The 13,134-nt window shown below is 33.3% G+C and overlaps 1 long non-coding RNA gene across 1 annotated transcript in view; it reads left to right on the forward strand.

The window, feature by feature from the left end:
- The window catches only part of LOC138813508 (uncharacterized), a 31,205-nt gene extending 24,174 nt beyond the window's left edge, over positions 1 to 7,031 (forward strand). Inside the window, exons 3-4 of the long non-coding RNA XR_011367827.1 lie at positions 5,797 to 5,958; positions 6,797 to 7,031. This is a non-coding gene — a long non-coding RNA (uncharacterized lncRNA). The remainder of the gene's footprint in view (positions 1 to 5,796; positions 5,959 to 6,796) is intronic.
- Positions 7,032 to 13,134: the final 6,103 nt, after the last annotated feature.

A 13,134-nucleotide genomic window follows, 5' to 3' on the forward strand; every position in this document is an offset into this window, starting at 1 on the left:
ATTGAATAAAATCACTCAATAAATGACATTTAAGGGAAAGAAAAGGACATCAGGTCTTGATCTGCTCCCAATTTTACATAACATTTATAATGTAAACTTGATAAATTCAGTGCAATTTTATTGACTTAAATTTTAAGAACATTATTAGGTAACAATTAGGTAAAGAAACAAATTTCCTTAATATTATCAGCGTCCATGTATGTGTTTGAATATATTTAGATGAGCCCCCATTTCCTCATGAATGAAAACAAGTTTATCATCTTGTCAAAGAACTACTTGACGATCTGCTTAAAAGCAATTTCCAAGCAACAAGTAGATATTCAATACATGAATATTATTGCTATTAGTATAATTCTTAGTATAATTCTCATCAGTTTTCTTCAAATTTTAAATAGTCATCTCTTGATTTACATGGATCAGAGACTAAGAATAAGATTCCCTTAAAAACTCTTGACATATGTGAGTGGAAAATTCAACAATCACCATTAAATTCTAACAGATGGTTTTGGCAGTGTATTATACACTCTTGATGTCCGAATTACTCATATGGAAAAACCATTTCAAGAATGTGGGGTAGCAGTGTTAATGATGGATACAGTCAGAGAGGAAGAGCAGAGACAGGCAAAGAGAAGCTAAAATGGAGAATGTCTGGTCCAGTACAAAGGAGCTGAAACTCTTTTCACTCCTTCATGGCCTGCTTTCCCACATGCTGCAAGTCAAACGTTTCTAGCCCTGTGATTCTCATTCCACATCATTCTGATGCTGCAAGATATATGTAAATAGTATAGTTAGTGCTCCAACACCTAGAATTAACGCTAATATCACAGCATTATTTTCTATCAAGAGGTGGAAACTGGAAACATTAAATGCCAAAGTCATGCTGTAATTGTAATGCTACAGTGAACTAAAGCTGATATGGGAGAAACTCCTTCACATCCAAAGAATAATTGAAACTTGTTGTTAGTAGTTGCACGGATTAATATAGTAATTAAGAATATAAGTAACTGGGCTGGGAAGGTGGCTCAGTGGTAGAGCGCTTGCCTTGCAAGAATATAAGTAACTATTTCATAAATTGATTAATTTTGCATGAAAATTCCTAGACGGTTTTGTATATCTGGTTCCTTCTGAAGATTAACCTTGTTCTAAAATGAATAGTATCTTTTTACCTACCTGCACCTGATTCTAAATCAAAGTGAAAAGCTTCGGTGTAACCAATGTAAGATGTCATTACCATCATCTTGTACTTTTAAACTCCCACCATGTGAGTTTTCCCAGGTAGTTACAGGCAAGTACTTGTGTGCAGTTTTCAGACATAATGTAATTATTTCATAAATGGCTTTTAAACACTTTTTCCTAGAATTTACAAAGCTTCAAAACTCAACATAAGAACTACTTTAAAAAAAAAAAGCTCTAGGTCTAAGTAAACGTCACAATTTAGTTACAGGAAAAAAAGACAGAAATTATTGAAATATATCATAAAAATCATACAAGTTCAATATTAGATTGTGGTAGATTTTTACAAAAAAATGAATCAAGAAAAAAAGATTGGATTCTGTAATCCTAAATTCTATGTTCAATGAAATATCATTAAATCAAATTTCAAATACAATCATCTCAGTACTTAAAATTCTGAATTTAAAATTTGTATTTTGTGTCCTAGGCTTTTCTTTATTGGGAGATTCTTTCATATATATATATATATATATATATATATATATATATATATATATATATGAATATATATGTGTGTGTGTGTGTATGTATATTGTAAAGATACTGTACAGAGGGGTTACAATTACATGAATACAGTAACATGAGTCTGTTTCAAGCATTGTTACCTCCTCCTTTCTGTTTCCCCTACCATCCCTTCCATCCCTACCTCCCCCAATTCCCCCCTCCCCCACCCGAAATTATAAAGTTTGTTTTCAACATAGTATCTTGTACATCTCATTGTTACAATAGGTTATTTCAGCTTTTTGTTATTTCCTTTCCCCTCCCCAAAGTTGAAAAAATGTAAATACAAGATGCAGGCCATGGGAATCAAATATAGTGAAAACAGGGGTTATACCATGGGGGAAGAACATACAAAAGAAACAAAAAAAAATCACATGGTACATTATAAATACATTAAAACCAAAAGCAAGAAAGATAAAATCACTTGTGTCCCAATCTTGGGATTCATTTCACTTAGCATTATCTTATATGGTCATATGTACTTAGCTTTGGACCTTTTCTGCTTGTTCCAGACATATAATATTTATTGGAAATAGGGAAAACCCACAAAAAATAATAAAATACCTAAGAGTTAGTTTAACTAAAGAAGTGAAGGACCTCAAAACTTTAAAAACCTGAAAAAGGGGAATTCTTTATAAGTAAAACACTTGCATGTTTTATTGAGTGTTCCTATAGGTTTTTAAGTCTCTCTTTTGTTAATTTCTTCTCTAAAATTTGTTATTAATTTTGATCTGCTAGTATGGGGTTTGGCTAGTTCTTAATTTTCTTCTTATTTTTCATTAGGCTGTTATTTGAAAGCTGTTTTTTTAATACACATGCTTATAAATATAAACTTTAGTAAAGGATATTTTAAAATATGCCTTTGCATATTTAATACAATAATATATTTAATTTATTGATATATCTTTTAAGTGACAAATTTAAAAATGACTACTTTCATCTGTTTTAATACATGAAATATTAGATATCACCTTTTTTATATGTTAACATATAAGAATCTAAGATTAGCTTTCAAAGCCAGGGCAAAATGAATATCCATCTTATAAAGTAGAGGAACCAAGAAAAAGGAGAGAAAGAAATAACAATGGAAATCATAAATAGATTGATATTCTGTTATCCAATTTTTTAAAAAATGTGCTTCATTTGTGTTACATGCACATTTTCTTTACCACAATAAGAAAAGAGTTGTACTAGCACAAACTAATTATCAAATATTTTTTCTATTCCAAATTTTAGTATTGCCTAAAGATAATTTTCTAAGAGCTTTTCAGTGGAGTCTTGTGATTCCATCATAACAGTCATAACTATAGGACGAATAAGGATCTTAGGAATAGCTTTTACTATGACTTTAAAACTTTCAGAAATTGAATTTTCTATTACATCTATGTATTGTGTCTAATTGGTACATGCCATAGTCAGAATTTTTCAAGGTATTTATCAATCAACATTTTTTTCAGCTTTAATGACACAATCAAGTCACTTTACGGAATACTATTTTATGAACCCACAATTAGCTATTGTTACAGGGCCTTATAAGGTAGGTTTTCTCTATAAAATACCAGGCTTGTAGTAAAATGGGTCACTGGTAAGAGCTTTGAAATCCAGCAGGAGTAAGGCAACCTACATAAGCATATCTCATTTTTGTTCCTTTTTTTCTATAGGCTGAATTACTCTGTAGCTTAGGAACAGATGATAAAAGATTTCTGTTTCAGCTTTTGCCTAAGGTTGAATACATACTTTTCTGCATTTCTCCACTAAATTGCAAAGTATAACTTATAGATCTGACAACTATTTGAAAGGAAAACCTTTCATTTTATGTATTTATAGAAATGCAGATACATTACATTCTATATCATATTTGAATTTACACATATAAGCAGGAGCTACTAGCTCTACTGGAAGTAGGTCTTTTCCTTTCTTGCCTTTTTTTTAATTAAGGAGACTTTGTAGTAGAATAAAAAAAAGGTTGCTAACTAAATTGATGAGAAATATGAGAACTCTCAGTTGAATAGCTCTTATGAAAATTATATTCTCCAAGGTATTTTAAATTTATAGACAAATGTAAGCCTTAATTATAGTAAAGCTTTACTGATTAAAGCTTACTGCCTCCAAATTATTGGCTTATATTAAATAAAAAGGTAGTTTAAGTAGAAGATTTTTATTTCTGGATACTTATTTTGGTTCTTGAAATTCTTATCATGGATATTTTTGAAGCTTCAGGTTGGTAAAACAATTTACCAAGACGGAGAAATGGGAATTCAAAGTTTTCTAGGCTACCCATAAAAGAGAAGAGAGTTTTGTCAGACAGTAGGTCATAGTGATAACTAACATATAATTCTCTTCTGAAGTTGGGCAGAGAATAGATTTGCTGCTGCTCCTTCCGCACTGCTGTGGGGCTCCGAACAGGCTTCTATGGAGGGAAAATTTTGTTGACTGGATATCATTTTATGGACATTATTGACTGTACTTTAAAATATATTTTTATTGTAAAGATAGTGTACAGAGAGATTACAGCTACATGAGTAAGATAATGAATAAATTTCCTATCAAGCATTGTTACCCCCTCCTTTGATTTTCCCCTACCATCCTTTCCCTCCCCACTTCCACAAATCCTCCCTCCCCCATCCCCACCCAGAAGTTAAGTTCGTTTTCAACATAGTGTCTTGTACATCTCATTGTTACAATGGGTCAACCTGTATTTATTTCTCTTCCCTTCCCCAAATTGGAACAATGTATATACGAGGTGCAGTTTTTGATGTTCATGTTTCAATTTTTTTTCAGGCACAGGAATGACCTTAGTATTTCGGTTCCTTATTTGCATTCCATCTGGCTCATTGTGTTGGCATGCCTCACTTCCTCAGTCCACCTGGCCCATTTTGTGGGCTTGGCTTATATACATTTTACTCAGACTCTGGTATTTCTCTATTTTCCATGTCCATTTATTTTTTTTTTTTGATTGTGATTAAGTGATTACTTAATTTCCGGAAATTCACAGTATTGTGGAATAATGATGCTCATTTAAAGTCACACGTTCATTCTAACTTTCCTGGAGCAAATTGTCTATCACAGTCTGTGATATATAACGGTGTTCATATGTTATATACCATACACGTGTCCATATACCATACATGTCCATTTAAATAGGTGCCTTCTCCACATTATTCTCCAATTAGTATAAGATCAGATATTCCTTGTGTATCAAAGTTTTGATAATACTAGTGAATTATTTTAAAAAACACCAAGATTCAAATATCTCATCTTCTTAAAGTTGTAAGAAGCCAGAGATACTGAATTCACACTCAGCAAGTGTTTTGGCATTTCATTTCTGTTTTAATGTATGGTGTTTTCAACTCAGGACCAGTGCTAAGGAAATACCCCATCACATGCTATACCTCTGTCAATGGTTATTTTTAAAATAGGGTTACATATCATGCCTGGGGAATGATCTGCCCATTTTAGGATTCTTGTGGTAGCCGTATTTAAAAATAAATAAATAAATAAAATTTAAAGAAAAAAAGTAAGACTGAAGCTCAACCATATTCATAATCAAAATGAGATTGCTAATATTTTAAGGATGTCAAATACTTGTAATTAAATCCTTGTTCCCTTAATGGGAACAAGGAGGATATTTGATTTTGGAGGATTTTTGTTATTGTTGTTGTTGTTGTTGCTGTTCTTGTTTTAGAGAACTTAAGATTTGATCAGATTTTAAAGTCATGAATTTTGCTAACCAAATCTTAGGCATCAAAAATGTATCCATATTTTTCTCTAACAAGAATTCAGAGGCTGATTAGAGGAAATAACCATGAGAGAAACATACTGTACTATTGTGGCAAAAGCAATTATCTTTATGATCTAGCATATTTGGTCAGGGTTTACTTTGGAATTGTTTATTTTTGAATCAAACTATATGATTCTAGATATCGCCAACTAATGTACTGCTGAGTTTAAAGTTTGTTTATGGTAAAACAGAATTCATGGAAAAAAGTCTGAAAAATGTGCTGTATGATTTAGTGTTTGCATCGTCACTGCTCCATTTGCTTGCTTTCTTACACCATACAGGTGGAAAGAGGACAGCATCTGTAGCCTGCACCATGATTTCAGTTGCCTCATCCTTCATGCCTTCCTACATCTATTACTATTAAAACAGTTGAAGTAGAACTTGTGGTCATTTATAAAATAGGACATCCAGGACTTGAGTCCAAGGAAAAGGCAGAAATGAAGGTAAATCTTATCATGTATGGGGAAGGTGAGATAGCAATGTGACACAAGTTCAGTGACGCATCTCCTTTAAATGCTTAACAAAGGACAATCACCAGATTTCCCTAAGAGCTCTAAGGGAGAAGAAAAGTGATTGGATGCTCCTTCCTCACAGCAACAGATTAATGAATACAATCTTCTTAAGATATTTGTTATATATATATATATATATATATATACATATGTATATACATACATATATATATATGTGTGTATATATATTATGTTAAAATGATCTATGTAATTTGTAGGGGAAGACAGTCAGGAAATGAGGGAAGAAATGAGGAAAGAAATGACACTGTTCAAAAATAAATGTCTTCACGCCCTGACTTATGTAACACCTCTGTATATCACCTTTAAAATAACAATCAAAATTTTAATTAAAAACAGGAAGAAACAATGGATTGGTTGAAAATTTGATCCAGTTTTGTTATGGGAGATATTTCTGTCAGAGACATGCTATAAATTTTCATGGAGAGGAAATCTAGTTGGAAAAACAATAGTAGCATTTGCTAATAAGTGTTGATTTTCAAATATATATATTTATATATATATACTTATATATATATATTTATATTTATATATGTATATATTAACAGTGTTTGACAGTTTAAAATTTCAACAGTATTTAACAGTTAAATATTTATTTGAGAAGGAAAAGTATGAAAATATTTGCATGCTATTTTCAGAAGTATTCAAGTAATATGTGATTTTTCCTGGTAAAGATTTAGTTAGCAGGTATTGTTGAAAAGGCTTGATGTGCACCATTGGAACAATGTTTAAATATGTTTTTTTTCCCCAGAAGCCACTGGAAACTCTGAAGTGTTTCTGCTACTTGGGAAAGCACTGAAGGAAGCAGGCATAGCAGATGGAAAGACAGTTGGCAAAACCAACTGTCCACAATACAAACGTGCCAAAACCCTTGAAAGTAATTGTCCATTTTGGAACTGGTTTGGGAAGAACAAATGTTTGCTACTGATACAAGCCTTTGGATTGTAAGGGGTACCCAAATAAAACATTTTCTTAGTAGCAATAAATATTTTTGCAATGTCCAGAGTACATATCCTATTTCAAAGTAAAAGTAAAAATAAAATAAATTACAGATATATCATAAAATGCATGACAAATAGAAGTTTAGCCCACATTATTGATGAATCACCTTTTGATATAATTCATGCTATGCCTGCTTTTTCACTGTCTGGTACAATGTCACTTGAATAGAAAGAGAGTGAGTATATTTGTATGTTAATATTTTGTTTGTCTATTTATCAGTCATGATTGTAGGAGAAGGTTGTATGAATAGTCTAAAAATATGGTGACTTTATCATCAATGGAACATCTTAAACAAAGGACACATATTGATACTTTATGTTGAACAAATTCATTTAACTATAAATAATGTTAAAAACACTTAAATTCTATGAAATGTGTTCTGGGAAAGTTTTAATGCAATCACTTCAAAATTATATTGGCATACAATTAGCCAAATCCTTGTCTTCTTCACATTGCCAGGTCCTTTAATTTTGTTTCTTGCCTAAACCTTCTAATATCTGCATCAGAGTAGCTGGAATTGTAAGATAAGTTGGTTTACCCAAACTTGTTCTCTTAATTCTTCAAGTATATTGCCTTGTGACCTGATTTTATCATTATAATAGGATAACTCTTATATAAAATTTTGGCTATGCTTCTTGATGAATATAACCATTAAGAATTTTGAAGCTATTGAAATTATTTAAAATAAATCTGGTTTAGTCTTTGTATTCATTACAGGTATGCAAAATTGAGTTCTAAAGGAGACAAACTATTTTCTCAAATCATATAAAAGTAGTCACTAAACAAGATAAGATTAAGTCTCTTAACTTTTAAAGCATACATTCCATTTTTATGTTATGTTCTTCTTTTATTTAAACACATTAAAAATTCATTGTATAAGATGAATGTTCCATGGGATTCTTTAAATACAAGATCATGTCATCTGCAAAGAGGGAGAGTTTTAATTCTTCTTTCCCTATTTGGATGCCTTTTATGCTTGCATCTTGTCTTATTGCTGTAGCTAGGCATTCTAATACTAGATTGAAGAGCAGTGGAGAGAGTGGGCATCCTTGTCTCGTTCCTGAGTTTAGAGGAAATAAATTACTCAAGGTGATTCAAAACTTTGGCAAAGTAGCGGGGTATAAAATTAACCCTCAAAAATCAGTAGCTTTTCTATATGCCAACAATGAGAAAAGTGTGACTGAAATTAGGAAAGCAACTCCATTCGTAATAGCCCCCCCAAAAAATAAAATACCTAGGAATCAACTTAACCAAAGAAGGGAAGGACTCTATTGCCACGCCACCTCCTGCAGAGTCTGCATGAGAGATCGCTTTAGAAAAAGCTTCAAGAAAGCATGCCTTCAGGAAGGAGGTGTTGGTTCAAGGCTTCCCATACACTTGGCTGCAACTTTATAGCCTCTACCTTTATTCTTACTATATTCTTCTTGGCTGTACATTCATTGCCTTTATTCTCGTTCTGGCTATTTTTCTATTGATCTGCGAATAGAGCATGTTGTATCTTTCCAGTCCAATAGAGATAGCTTCTCTAAGTAAAAAAGAGTAAGACCAAAGATTAAATGTGGGCAATGCCCCAATCAATCTATCATCTGATGTGACGCTGCCTCCAGAAACTCCTACAACTTCACAAGTGGTTTTACGGATATGTCCAACAGACAATATCAATGAATTAAATTAAGTTAGAAAGAGTTATCCCAGTAGTTCAGAGAGTTCTAAAAAAATGGACCTCTGATTATAAAAGAAAAAGAAAGATTCTCCCAACAGTTATGATTTAGTCCAACTTACATTACAGGGAATAGATCGTGGTTTCACACAAAATATAAAGTTAGTGACATCATACTTCCTGAACAAACCGATGAACCATTTCCTTATACAGGAGCTTTATAAAGATGAAAATAGTTGGATAAACGTAAAAGGAAAAAGAGTATTTTGTACAAAGATTAGGTAGATCTAGATTATTATGATGTTTATTATTTAAACAACAATAAGAGAGTTTAAAACAACAATTAGAAATTTATGTGCATGAATATTGGGATTAAAATAATAGGAAATGGAGAATGCCTGACTTAACCTGAAAGTGGTTTTTAGGATGGTTTCAAAGGGACTTAAAATATATTAAAAAAAATAAAAAGAGTACAATGTAAGTACAGCCCTGTCTTAGGTTTGTTAGTTATTAAACATAAAAAGGCTGAATAGATGATGCATTCTATTAAACAATATGCTAGACTTGTTTCACACCACGTAGCTTAAACAGTTGGTGGGATAGTCATCAATTTTCATGTAATTCATCAATGTTTTGCCTTTTTAAAAAATTGATTAGGTGCTTAAATAAACAAAGAATCTATGTCACAATCACACACTGTATAAAAATGTTAATTTTCCTCAATAAAGATACACTCAGATGCAACTCTTTTGAGTCTGTGTCTGTTTGTCACTTTGCCGACGCCTTGCCCACCTATCCCGAGATCCCTGTCCCATCCGTTCCAGTGCTCCGGCCGAGCTGGTCTGTCGCACTCTATGATGAAACTTTAAAAACCTGAAAAAGGAAATCAAAACAGAACTCAGAAAGTAGCAAAAAACTCCCATACTCCTGGATTGGAAAGATCAACATCGTGAAAATGGCAATACTTCCCAAGGCTATCTACAAATTCAATGCAATACCTATCAATATTCCAACCTCATTCTTCAAGGAAATAAAAGAGACAATCCAAAAATTCATATGGAAAAATAAAAGACCCCAAGTAGCAAAAACAATCCTTAACAGAAAGAACAGTGCTGGAAGAATGTCAACCCCAAATTTCAAACTCTACTACAAAGCCATAGTAATCAAAACAGCTTGGTACTGGCACAAGAACAGACCCCAGGACCAATGAAATAGACTTGAAAACCCAGAAATGAACCTAAAGACCTATAGCCATCTAATCTTCCATAATGGAGCTAAAAAAAAATAGAATGGAAGAAAGACAGCCTCTTCCGTAAATGGCGCTTGAAAAATTGGTTAACTACTTGTAGAAAATTAAAGCTAGATCCATATATATCACCTTGCACCAGAATCAACTGCAAATGGATCAAAGACCTCGGAGTCAAAGCAGACTCTCTGAAAACATTAAAGAATGGAATAGGAGAAACCCTAGGTTTCTTTGGCATAGGCCAAAATTTTCTTAATAGAGACCCAGAAACACAAGAAATCAAAAAAAAGTTGGACAAATGGGATTGCATGAAATTACAGAGCTTCTGCATGGCAAAGGACATAGCTAGCAAGATCAATAGAAAGCCCACCACAGATTGGGAGAAGATCTACACTAGCCATACAACAGACAAGGGTCTCATATCTAAAATATACCTGGAACGTAAAAAATTAAATCCCCCAAAAACAAATCTTCAAAGAAACAATTGCCCAATAAATAAGTGGGCTCAAGACTTAAAGAAAAACTTCTCTGAATAAGAAAGAAGGATGACCAGTAGACACATAAAGGAATGCTCAACCTCTCTAGCCATAAAAGAAATGCAAATCAAAACATTGAGAGACCACCTCATCCCAGTTAGAATGGCTATAATCAAGAACTCTAATAACAACAACAGATGCTGGAGGGGATGTGGACAGAAGGGAACCTTACTGCATTGTTGGTGGCAGTATGAACTTGTTCAACCACTTTGGAAAGCAGTATGGAGTTCCTCAAAAGACTCCTCATAGAGATCCCCTATGACCCAGCAATCCCACTTTTGGGCATATACCCAAATGTTCACAAACAAGACCACACTAAAGCTACCATCACGACTATGTTTATTGCAGCATTATTTACCATAGCTAAGATATGGAACCAACCCAGATGCCCCTCAGTAGATGAATGGATCAAGAAAATGTGATATATATACACAATGGAATTCTATGCCTCCATCAGAAAAAATGACATTGCCCCATTTGTTAGGAAATGGAAAGACTTGGAAAAAATTAAGTGAAGTAAGCCAGGCCCAAAGAAACATAGGTCCCATAGTTTCCCTTATTTGTGATAACTAGTATATGTCTGAGTCAAGCAGACAAGGTCAGATAAGTTGATGTTAGGGGAATGAACCCAAGATAAGTATTCAAATGGGTTGTTTTTGTTTTTCATTTCACGCAATTGTTTCTAACATATTTATAAGATGATTTCTTTGTTGCTTTGTATGCCCCTCCCCCACAGTATAAACCATGCTTTCACTGTATTTGATGTCGGTATAATTTGTGGAGGGGAAGGGAAAAAAAACCAAATCGTGTAACTAGGGATACAGGTGGACCCATTGCAACAATGAGATGTACAAATCCTTATGTCAAAAAAAGAACTTTACAACTTTGGTGGGGGGTGGGGGGGTGGATCGGGTGGGGGGAGGGGAGGAGTATGGGAAGGGGAAACAAAGAGGAGACAACAATGCTTTATAAGAAATGTACTCGTTATCTTGCCCATGTAATTGTAACTCCTCTGCACAGTATTCTCACACACACACACACACACACAAAATGAATGTTCCTTAAACTTTTCCAAAACCATTTTTTCTGATCCTGCAGTAGTTGGTAGTCTAAATTTTTGGGAGATAGTAGACAGAACAGTATATAATATTTTAGAATTCTCTGATAAATAACCTTGCATCTGTCATTCAAACATTTATGAAGCAGTATTTTATTTTGAGCTTTTTTTGTGTTAACATCATGAAGAAGAATATTTGGAAACAGAATTTACTATTGAAAAAACAGTAATGTGGCACATAAGATCATAGTTTAGTTATGAAACAATACATGTTTTGCACAACATACCTTGAGCTTTATCAATTTTTTTATTCTTAGAGTTATCATTATGTAAGTGTAACATTACTTCTTACTTATTAATATGCAAATTAAAATTGCTTCCTGGTTCAAAGATTTTAAAACATAGTAATGGCTAGAATAAATGACATCCCAAAGATTTAAAGTCTTTGGAATACTCTAAATAGAATATTTTTACTCAAAAATAAATATTATAAGAAAACAGGACCATTGCAATCTGGGCCCTAAACAAATTTCAATAATCAGAATTTTTAGAAAAGTGTTGAGAGTACCTGTGTGTGTATGTTTTTCTTTGTTTAGTTGTCTGTGTATGTGTGTGTGTGTTTATGCACAAGCAAACATATGGACTGATATTGGATTTCAGGTGTATATCACAATAGAGCACTTACCTGAGTTCCATCACTAGCACTACTAAACTTTCTTTTTAAAGAATGAACATTGACAATTATAATATAAGACAAACTATGATGGAGATATGGCAGGGTGCACTGTTGTATATATACATTTTCTACTAAAACATAGACACTCAGAGTTTTCTTTGATGTTTCCAAAAATAAGCCCCACTCCATCTTACTGTCTTCATATCCAGAACTGAATAAGAGATGATTGCTTACAGTCAGCTTTGCCAACAATGCTGTGTTTATAGGAACAGATGTTCCTAATGGATGTCAACAGATGTTCATTAGGATTGCAAGAGGTTATTTCCTGGGTGCCTTGGAAGAAAGATAGATGTGAAAGGACAACCAGCAGAAGGCCTCAGAACCTGCGATTCCTGGTAATCCTGACAGTGTTCTATTCTATATGGACAGGGATTCCTTCCTCGACTTCTTGTCTCCTATTTAGGTTTCAGATTGTATTAATTCTACTTCCAACAACGTCAGTTACTACTCACAGAAATTGCCAGGCTCTAGTTCAGCTGTTATTGTTTGCAAGTTCTCAAGGAGAGACTATGTAGGAAGGGATCCATTGGAAAGGATGAGCTGGGAGGATGAAAAGAGGAGAGGAGCAACGGAAGGGTGAAGATGATTAAAGGATGATTTGTTTCTCTATCTATCATATGTATTTATACATAAAATGTAGTTAGATGATAGGTGATAGATCGATTGACTGATAGACTGGCACACACACACACACACACACACACACACACACACACACACACACACCAATTTGGATATGGTATAGAGAAACTACCAAATGATGGCTGAAGAAGAAAGAACAATGGAAACAAAAATGAAGACGGGAGTGAACTCTCCATGTATAAAAATATCACAGTGAAATCCCTCATATCA

Source organism: Dipodomys merriami, unplaced genomic scaffold, assembly GCF_024711535.1.
Source record: "Dipodomys merriami isolate MVZ:Mamm:240054 unplaced genomic scaffold, mDipMer1.0.p SCAF_6, whole genome shotgun sequence".
In the NCBI taxonomy this organism is placed as follows: domain Eukaryota; kingdom Metazoa; phylum Chordata; class Mammalia; order Rodentia; family Heteromyidae; genus Dipodomys; species Dipodomys merriami.